The sequence below is a fragment of the Neoarius graeffei genome, chromosome 3 (genome assembly GCF_027579695.1).
Source record: "Neoarius graeffei isolate fNeoGra1 chromosome 3, fNeoGra1.pri, whole genome shotgun sequence".
NCBI classification, from domain to species: Eukaryota; Metazoa; Chordata; class Actinopteri; order Siluriformes; family Ariidae; genus Neoarius; species Neoarius graeffei.
In genome coordinates this window covers 11,277,515-11,286,365 of record NC_083571.1, presented here as the reverse complement: position 1 = coordinate 11,286,365, position 8,851 = coordinate 11,277,515, and positions in this window count along the sequence as shown.

The window sequence follows — 8,851 nt, the reverse complement described above, 5'->3', positions numbered from 1 at the left end:
TCTTTGTACTATTTCCAATGAAATATAGGGTTTCTATGATTTACAAATCTTTACATTCTGTTTTTATTTACAGTTTACACAGCATCCCAACTTTTTTGGAATTGGGGTTGTATTTCACCTGTTCAAAAACTTTCACTTGGTTAGAAACAAGTGTCAGTGTAACTGTTAACTGAAACGATCTATAATAAAAAAGAATGTCACCAAATGTTGGGCAAACAAGTAATTAGAGAATAAAGAATAATATATTTCCATTTTTCATGCTTGGAAGAATGCAGGAATATTTGTGAAATAAAGTAAAAAACAAACAAACAAACAAAAAACCCTGCAAACTATATTTGCCTTTTTCATTTTTTAAGGGCTTGTAAACATTTTAGTCAACTTTGATGGTGTGTGAGTCTAAAATGCATCATGAAATGCAGCAGCTCAACCAGTGTGAAAACAGCGCTTCATGAAAACAGCAAATATTTTAATAGCTGTTCTTTTTTATTGAAATAATGCAATGTCTCAGTATGAACATTTTTAAATACAAAACAAAAACACAGCAGGTAAGCAAACAATTCTAAAGAAATTTTGGCAGAAATAGGGCCATCAGTAGGAGGCTCTGTACATGTGATTTAAAAAAGGAGACACATATCGAGTTTGTGTGTACAGCAAGGAGTTAGAGATACCTTCAACCATTCAACCTCATCAGCAGCCTTTCTGCAAATCACAAAACCTTTCGGAGAAGTTATGGACGTACGGCATTCAGACACCCAAACACGGCTATGAAACATTAACGTCCCACGTCAAAAACAGGCCATTTGAGGACAAAATCGACAGGAAGCTGGTTTATGATCAAATCATTTTGTCAAGATTCCAATGGCAGAAAAAAAAAGGTTGATGGATGGAAAAAAGTAAAACAAAACACGACATCACATGCGTCACAGTCTTGAGTCTAAGGGCAAAAATCACACCATTATCACCTTTAACATTTTAACCCTCATCCAGTGCAGAAAAAAATAACAGGAATGCATCATAAGTATGACTTTTTACATTTGTACCTATGCAAATAATTAATTTAACAAATTATCAAACTGCACAATCATACCTAAAAGAAAAAAGAAAGCTGAAATAAAGACTGAGACAATAATGTTCTGTGAGTTTATGAGCGAGATGAGACATTTTTCCTCCCAGCATTAAAATACTGTGCATGTCAGGGTTATACAGCATGCTTTTATGGCAAAAAAGGGAAGTGAAAGCAATGCAGGAGATGTCCCTTTACTCGAAATGGTTCAGGTTTTAAAAAGAAGTGTAAATATGATGCCAATTTTTTTTTTTTATCCTGCGAGACAAGTGCTGCAAAAACCACACAGTGAAAAACAAACAAATCTGAGCGAAGGTTAATGCGATTCCTCATGGCTCCATGTGCAAAAATACTGCAAACCTCGAGCACGGGATTTTCCGTATTCACTACTGGCTACTGGTTGCCATGGAAACAGTGAGATGAACTCAAACTGAAATCATAATCCGTGTAATTAAATAACAGATCATAAACCATCTTTTTTTTGTTGCCATCATATACAATAATATCTCTGTACAAATCAAGCTTGAATTAAATCATCTGACAGAAAGAAAGAAAGAAAGAAAGAAAGAAAGAAAGAAAGAAAGAAAGAAAGAAAGAAAAACAATTAAACAATGAAATATTTTCATCGCCAAAGTACAGGCTGTCCATTGATAAGCAATGAACAGATATAAATAGATTTCCCTTTAGAAAAGAAAAAAAAATCAACTAAATGACCAGAGCAAGTTTAGAGGGACGTTCAGTAGTTCATGAAAGAAACCCTCAGACTTTAAGGAGGTCCTCGTCGCTGTCCTCAGGGTCTCCCTGCTCTTTAGATGTCTGGAGCTCGGTTTGGACCTGCTCTTTCTTGCCATGTCGTCCAACAGCCCCACCAGATCCTCGTCGCTCTCGTTCTTCTTCAGGAGATGAGAGGAGGAGGCAGAGACTCCTCCTGAGTGGACTCGGACTCCAGGGATGGTCAGAACCTCTTCCTCGCTGTCCTGCTCATCGAGGGAGAAGGAGCGCAGCGCGTCGGCACTCACTGGTTTGGTGGTGATGTGGCCGTTTTCGTGAGGTTTTTGCACCGGAGTCTCCACTTCCTCCATCAGCCACTCCATCTAGTCTATGCAGCCGTCTTCGTCCATGCTCACCTGAGACACAGCCAGATAACATAACTCATCACAACTAACCCGTATACGATATAGTGTATGTAACATTCCAGAGAACATTAGAAATTATCCTCTATAAACGCTTTTAAATCCAAAACAACACTTGTTTAACCTAGTAGTACTTCCTGGGTCTTTCTACTGGACTTAACTGGGAATAATATGCTATAATTTTTTTGCAAAATCAATATACTTGAGGCATATAATGATTTATTCTATCCACATTCACTGAATATCAGCAATCTCGCGCTCCGATTGGCTACTCTACTACTATGCTATTAGCTCATATACCATGAGTAGAGAAAAAGAAAATGGCGGAGTATCTTGCTGAACCAACAGAGGACGAAATAAAACTACTTGAAAACAAAATCCCAAAAAATACAAAAAAAAAATGCAACAAAATGTTTGGTCAGAACGGTTTTTTCTTTTTCAAGAATTATCACCACATTTTTCAAAAATTTCTCCTGTCATTTCGCTGGTTTGTTTATATTCAAAGCAGAAATGATTGTAGGACGTTTTGTGTAAAGTTTTTATCAAACCTGAAAAAAAAGCATAGTTTCTCAAAATCCAGTGAATGTGGATAGAATAAAACAGTTATTCCACTCAATCTCGTCATACGTGGCTTATAGCCGACTCGGTGCTATGAGCCTCGTTGGTTGTCAGCTCATGTACGACTCGATTTTGTAGAATAACTGTGAAATACTGTGAAACAACAAATTGCAATACAAATTTATGACCATTTGAATTGATGGAAAAAAAAAATCATGATTATCATCAGGCTGTGTAACTGCTTAGTTTTTCCTAGCTGTAATAGCATTGTTTAGACAGTAAAGGGTGTTTAAATAACATACAATTCTTGGGTTTCAGTCACGTGACTTTTCTTAGCGATTTCACTTCTGGTAAAACAGCTGGTGGTCTAGCAAACCAAAACGGCTGCCGTAGCGCAAACAACTAGCAGTAAGTTATCAGAGGATGCTTGTAATCCAGAAGCCGCTGCTGGTTTTAGATATATTCAGAAGATTGCTATGTGCAATGGAATCGACCTCTACAGTCTGGGAAAGAAGGATTTGTCATACAATCTCAAAAACTACCCTTCAGTCGAGTTCCCCGACATCTCAAACTATCTGGTGTTGCAGACATCCTTCTACACCGCAAAACAGTATGGAGGCTTATAACTTTTGTATGTGGCTGGGTAAAGGACCTTGGTATCAAGTCGCTGCCGAATGAATCCTGAATTATTTTTACTCGTGTAAGTATGTTTTTTTTAAGCTTTTTGTTCGCATGTTTACAACGAAGTGCAAACAAACAGTTGGCTTGATTCTCACTTGTGTTGGCTTTTATCTGTCAGGTAAATCGTTCACAAAGATCATCAGAAACTCCTTTAAAGACCTGGATCTTAGTTAAACAAGGCAGAGAAGTGATCACGGCGCATTGTAACTGTACGGCTGGGGAAGAATTTTGTCGTGACCTTCATGGATATGGACTTTGTGAGGAGTAAACAAAAACAGCTGGGGACTTTAGCGCTTCGTGACTAAAAAAAAGTACTGTAAAATAATGACACACAGCAAGAAAATTACTTGGAAAATGCTAAGGACAGCTGAGAGGGAAATACAAACCTTTCACCAAGCGATCACTGCAAACTCCAGCACGCTTCGACTCGGCCCCCTTCGATTTCAGTGAGAGGTTCAAAAGCCACCTTTCTCGACGTCTTTTTGTGAAATCCTGTGTTCGTTCACCCTTTTTTTATTAGTTCACGGGGAACCCTGAAGAAACTTTTATCGGTTTCACGGTTTGATCGATTCAAACAACCTAAAAACAACGCAAGCGTAATGCATTTTTCATGCGAGTGATGCACCTTCTCCGTACAAACGCTTTGTCAACTGAGCTTTGGTAGACCACCAGCTAAAGTTTTGAATAACTAATGAGGCGGATGTGAGGTCACGTGAAACCCAAGAATAGTGGGAATACATGTGACTTCACCCTAGGCAGAAGTAACACAACTCTAATGTTGTGAAAACACACAAAACAGATAAGATGTGAAAGAGCGTGTGATTAACTGGAGAAGCAGATTTAACAAGAAATCAGAGCTCTCTTTTTACAGACTGCTGAAATCTCAAGAAAGAGAAGGTAGTAAAAATGTATCGTCGGAAAATCGTATCATGATCCCAGTATTGTGAATCTAGTCAAATTATGAATTGGGTGAATTGTTAATATAAAAAGGTTATCTCATCTCATCTCATTATCTCTAGCCGCTTTATCCTTCTACAGGGTCGCAGACAAGCTGGAGCCTATCCCAGCTGACTATGGGAGAAAGGCGGGGTACACCCTGGACAAGTCGCCAGGTCATCACAGGGCTGACACATAGACAACCATTCACACTCACATTCACACCTACGGTCAATTTAGAGTCACCAGTTAACCTAACCTGCATGTCTTTGGACTGTGGGGGAAACCGGAGCACCCAGAGGAAACCCACGCGGACACAGGGAGAACATGCAAACTCCACACAGAAAGGCCCTTGCCGGCCCCGGGGCTCGAACCCAGGACCATCTTGCTGTGAGGCGACAGCGCTAACCACTACACCACCGTGCCGCCCCATAAAAAGGTTATATAATAATAAAAAGGTTTGCATAAGTAACTGCTCAAGTATTCACTCCTGTTACTGTGAAATCCCAAAATTACTTCTGCCATCGGAAGTTATGTAATTACATATTTAATTCAGAGGTAGACAGTAACGAAGTATATTTACTTGAGTACTGTACTTAAGTACACTTTGAGTATCTGTACTTTGAGTATTAATTATTTTTGCCAACTTATGACTTTAACTTCACTACATTTGAAAGACAAATATCGTACTTTTTACTCCACTACATTTCTATCAAGGTCCTCGTTACTATGAAGCAGCTTTGAAAGTGGATGTTTTTTTCTTTTCTAAAACGTAATTGGTTTTTTTGCAGGTGACACTGAGACAGTCTATCAGTTATCACTAGGGTCACGTCACATCCATAGACTGTATAAAATTAAGTTCAATGATTTCTCCACAGCATTATTTAACATGATCAGTTGATGGCAGAATGGAAGGAGGCAGTTCTTCTGGGGAATGCACACACCCATGGCTATAGCTAGAACCCATGTTTCAGTTTTCTCAAAGGAATAAAGAGTTGTTTTGTTTTAAATGTTTGCTTTATTTACCTAAAGCGAACCACATCACATCCTACAAAAACTTGCTGTCTGACCTGCAGACACATATTGAGGTATGTAAACATTTTATTCCAAGAGAAAGCTTGCAATGAAGTTGTCTGTGCTTTTAGAGCTAGCTATAACATTGCAAACGTAGCTATGCAGTCTGGTTAGTCAAATGACTTTCTATGGATTTGCCTGCCAAGTTGCCATAGCCTTGTCCATGGCTCACGTTAACACATAGCTAGTTAACTTGGACACTGTTAGCATGTAAAAACAGTTACGCTAACATGAATAATGTTAACTTATCTGAAGTCCTTTCAGAACTGTTTTAGCATAATTTTGCAAAATAAACAGAATGTAGAGATCTTTCTTTTCTAGTAACGTTAGCTACCCAATATCACATCACATTATCTCTAGCCGCTTTATCCTTCTACAGGGTCGCAGGCAAGCTGGAGCCTATCCCAGCTGACTACGGGCGAAAGGCGGGGTACACCCTGGACAAGTCGCCAGGTCATCACAGGGCTGACACATAGACACAGACAACCATTCACACCTACGGTCAATTTAGAGTCACCAATTAACCTAACCTGCATGTCTTTGGACTGTGGGGGAAACCGGAGCACCCGGAGGAAACCCACGCGGACACGGGGAGAACATGCAAACTCCGCACAGAAAGGCCCTCGCCGGCCCCGGGGCTCGAACCCAGGACCTTCTTGCTGTGAGGCGACAGCGCTAACCACTACACCACCGTGCCGCCAGCTACCCAGTATGATTTTGAGTTTGAAAAGATTTTGCTAGCATGTTGGGCAGAGCTTCGCTGACTAGCTAGCTTAACGTTAACCCACCATGATTCCACAGGCAGTCATATGTGCATGAATGCATACAATTGCGCGCACGACCTGTGAGATGGACAGTATTGTACTAGTCAGTCGCAACAAATTGTTGGCATTTTTTGTTTTGATGTCAGATGATGGTCTTACACTTTTTTGTCTTGCTTACAGCAGTGTTGCTGTTGGGCAGTTCTTCAGCTCGCAGTGTGGATCTGGGTTTTAAGCAAGTTGGATTGTCATTTTTATTTTCTGAGCAAGCTGCATTTACAGCTATTCCACTGTCTTCCTGATTAACATACACATGCATGTGTGCACACAGTGCCAGAGCTGGGTCAGAACACTACCATGGTGCTTTGTGGGGGTGGGGAAAAGTGTTACAATTAAAAAAATAAAAAAGAAAAAAATTTAAAAAGAAAATGACAGTGGTTCTTTTTCAGTTAGGTTGTGTTTCATTTTGTAACATTCTACCAGGCATTTATTCTACAGGTTCGACAAGCTAGTCAGGAAATCCAGTTGGCCGTTTCAGAGGCATTAGGTTTAGTAAGCGTTGTGTCAATAATACAACAATGTGTTGAGAGAAAATGTACTTTTAATACTTAAGTATTTTTACAAGGAAGTGCTTCAGTACTTTAACTTAAAGCTCATAGGCAACAGTTTTAATTTTATGCACATTTGAAACTATGTTAAAAAACCCTCTGTAATTTTCTTCTGGTCCCAAGAAGTATTGTGAATAAGTAATAATTAAAATAAGTTAGCGTGGATCGTGGCGAATTTCTGTTCGGCTATTTTCGTGACCACTCGGCGCATGATGTCATTTAAGACAAACAAACCGCTTGAGTTGAGTCCACTTCTGTGTAGGGAATTTCCAAAAAAAACCCATGCCTTTTTGTTGTGCAGTGAACTGTAACAACGGGACCGGTTCAGGAAGACGTTTTTACCTTTTTCCGAGAGAGGAGAAGAGGCAGAGAGAGTGGATTGGCTTTTTCCGGAAGAGGAGAAGAGGTGGAATGAGAGGATTGGCTTTTTCCGAAAAAGGAGAAGAGGCGGAGCGAGGGGGTTGGCTTTTTCCGAAAGAGGAGACAAGGCGGAGCGAGTGGGTTGTGCGCGTGAAGCCAGAGGGTTGTTTTTTTCCGGAAGAGGAGAAGAGGCGGAGAGAGTGGATTGTCTGCGTGAAACAAAATCAAGCAGTCAAAGAAGAAACGGAGCAGCAACGCTCAAGCAAAAATGAGAAGACCTGGAGGTAAACATTTTTACTTTTGCTTGCAATTGACAAGTCAAGAGTCCTGAGGGATCCTGTACAATCATTGTGGAAATGAGACAAAGGGATATTTCCTCGCTTAGAATAGGCTATAAATCGTATAATGCCGCAGATGGCAGGCTAATGTGGCCTACCGGCGCACTGTCAAGTAATCGTTCCCTATATCCACTAGGGAGAGTAGTTTAATTATTCTTCAAAAGAGCTCTTATTTAGTATTATGATGAAAGTAAGAATTTATCATAACGACCAGGATAAATCGTTTGGGCGCGAGTCTTGTTGAGGTCCGGGGTCACTGTGATCAGAGTCGCTGTCCGATTCCAAGGCTGCACAGTCAAACCAGTGAGCCACATTCACCGATTGCTTTGCAACGGCCATAGGCTCATACATATATGGCTTCACCTCTCGATATTCAATTTGGAGAGTTCCTACTTCAAAATCGCTATCGCTTTCAGACATTTTACACAACCTCTCACGACCAAAGCCCGTACAGTGGGACAAAAAAGTATTTAGTCAGCCACCAATTGTGCAAGTTCTCCCTCTTAAAAAGATGAGAGAGGCCTGTAATTTTCATCATAGGTACACTTCAACTATGAGAGACAGAATGGGGGCAAAGAATCCAGGAAATCCCATTGTAGGATTTTTAATGAATTAATTGGTAAATTTCTCGGTAAAATAAGTATTTGGTCACCTACAAACAAGCAAGATTTCTGGCTTTCACAGACCTGTAACAACTTCTTTAAGAGGCTCCTCTGTCCTCCACTCATTACCTGTATTAATGGCACCTGTTTGAACTCGTTATCAGTATAAAAGACACCTGTCACAACCTCAGACAGTCACACTCCAAACTCCACTATGGCCAAGACCAAAGAGCTGTCAAAGGACACCAGAAACAAAATTGTAGACCTGCACCAGGCTGGGAAGACTGAATCTGCAATAGGTAAGCAGCTTGGTGTGAAGAAATCAACTGTGGGAGCAATTATTAGAAAATGGAAGACATACAAGACCACTGATAATCTCCCTCGATCTGGGGCTCCAAGCAAGATCTCACCCTGTGGGGTCAAAATGATCACAAGAGCGATGAGCAAAAATCCCAGAACCACACGGGGGGACCTAGTGAATGACCTGCAGAGGGCTGGGACCAAAGTAACAAAGGCTACCATCAGTAACACACTACGCCGCCAGGGACTCAAATCCTGCAGTGCCAGACGTGTCCCCCTGCTTAAAGGATATGGGACATGGATTTTTACCTGGGCATAATTATGTATAAAGGACATAAGAAATGCCATCTAAATCACTGCAGGGCGTCAAAAATGTGAAAATCATCACATTATTCAAGTTTTTCTACACATCAGCATAAAACAAGGATTCGTTAATG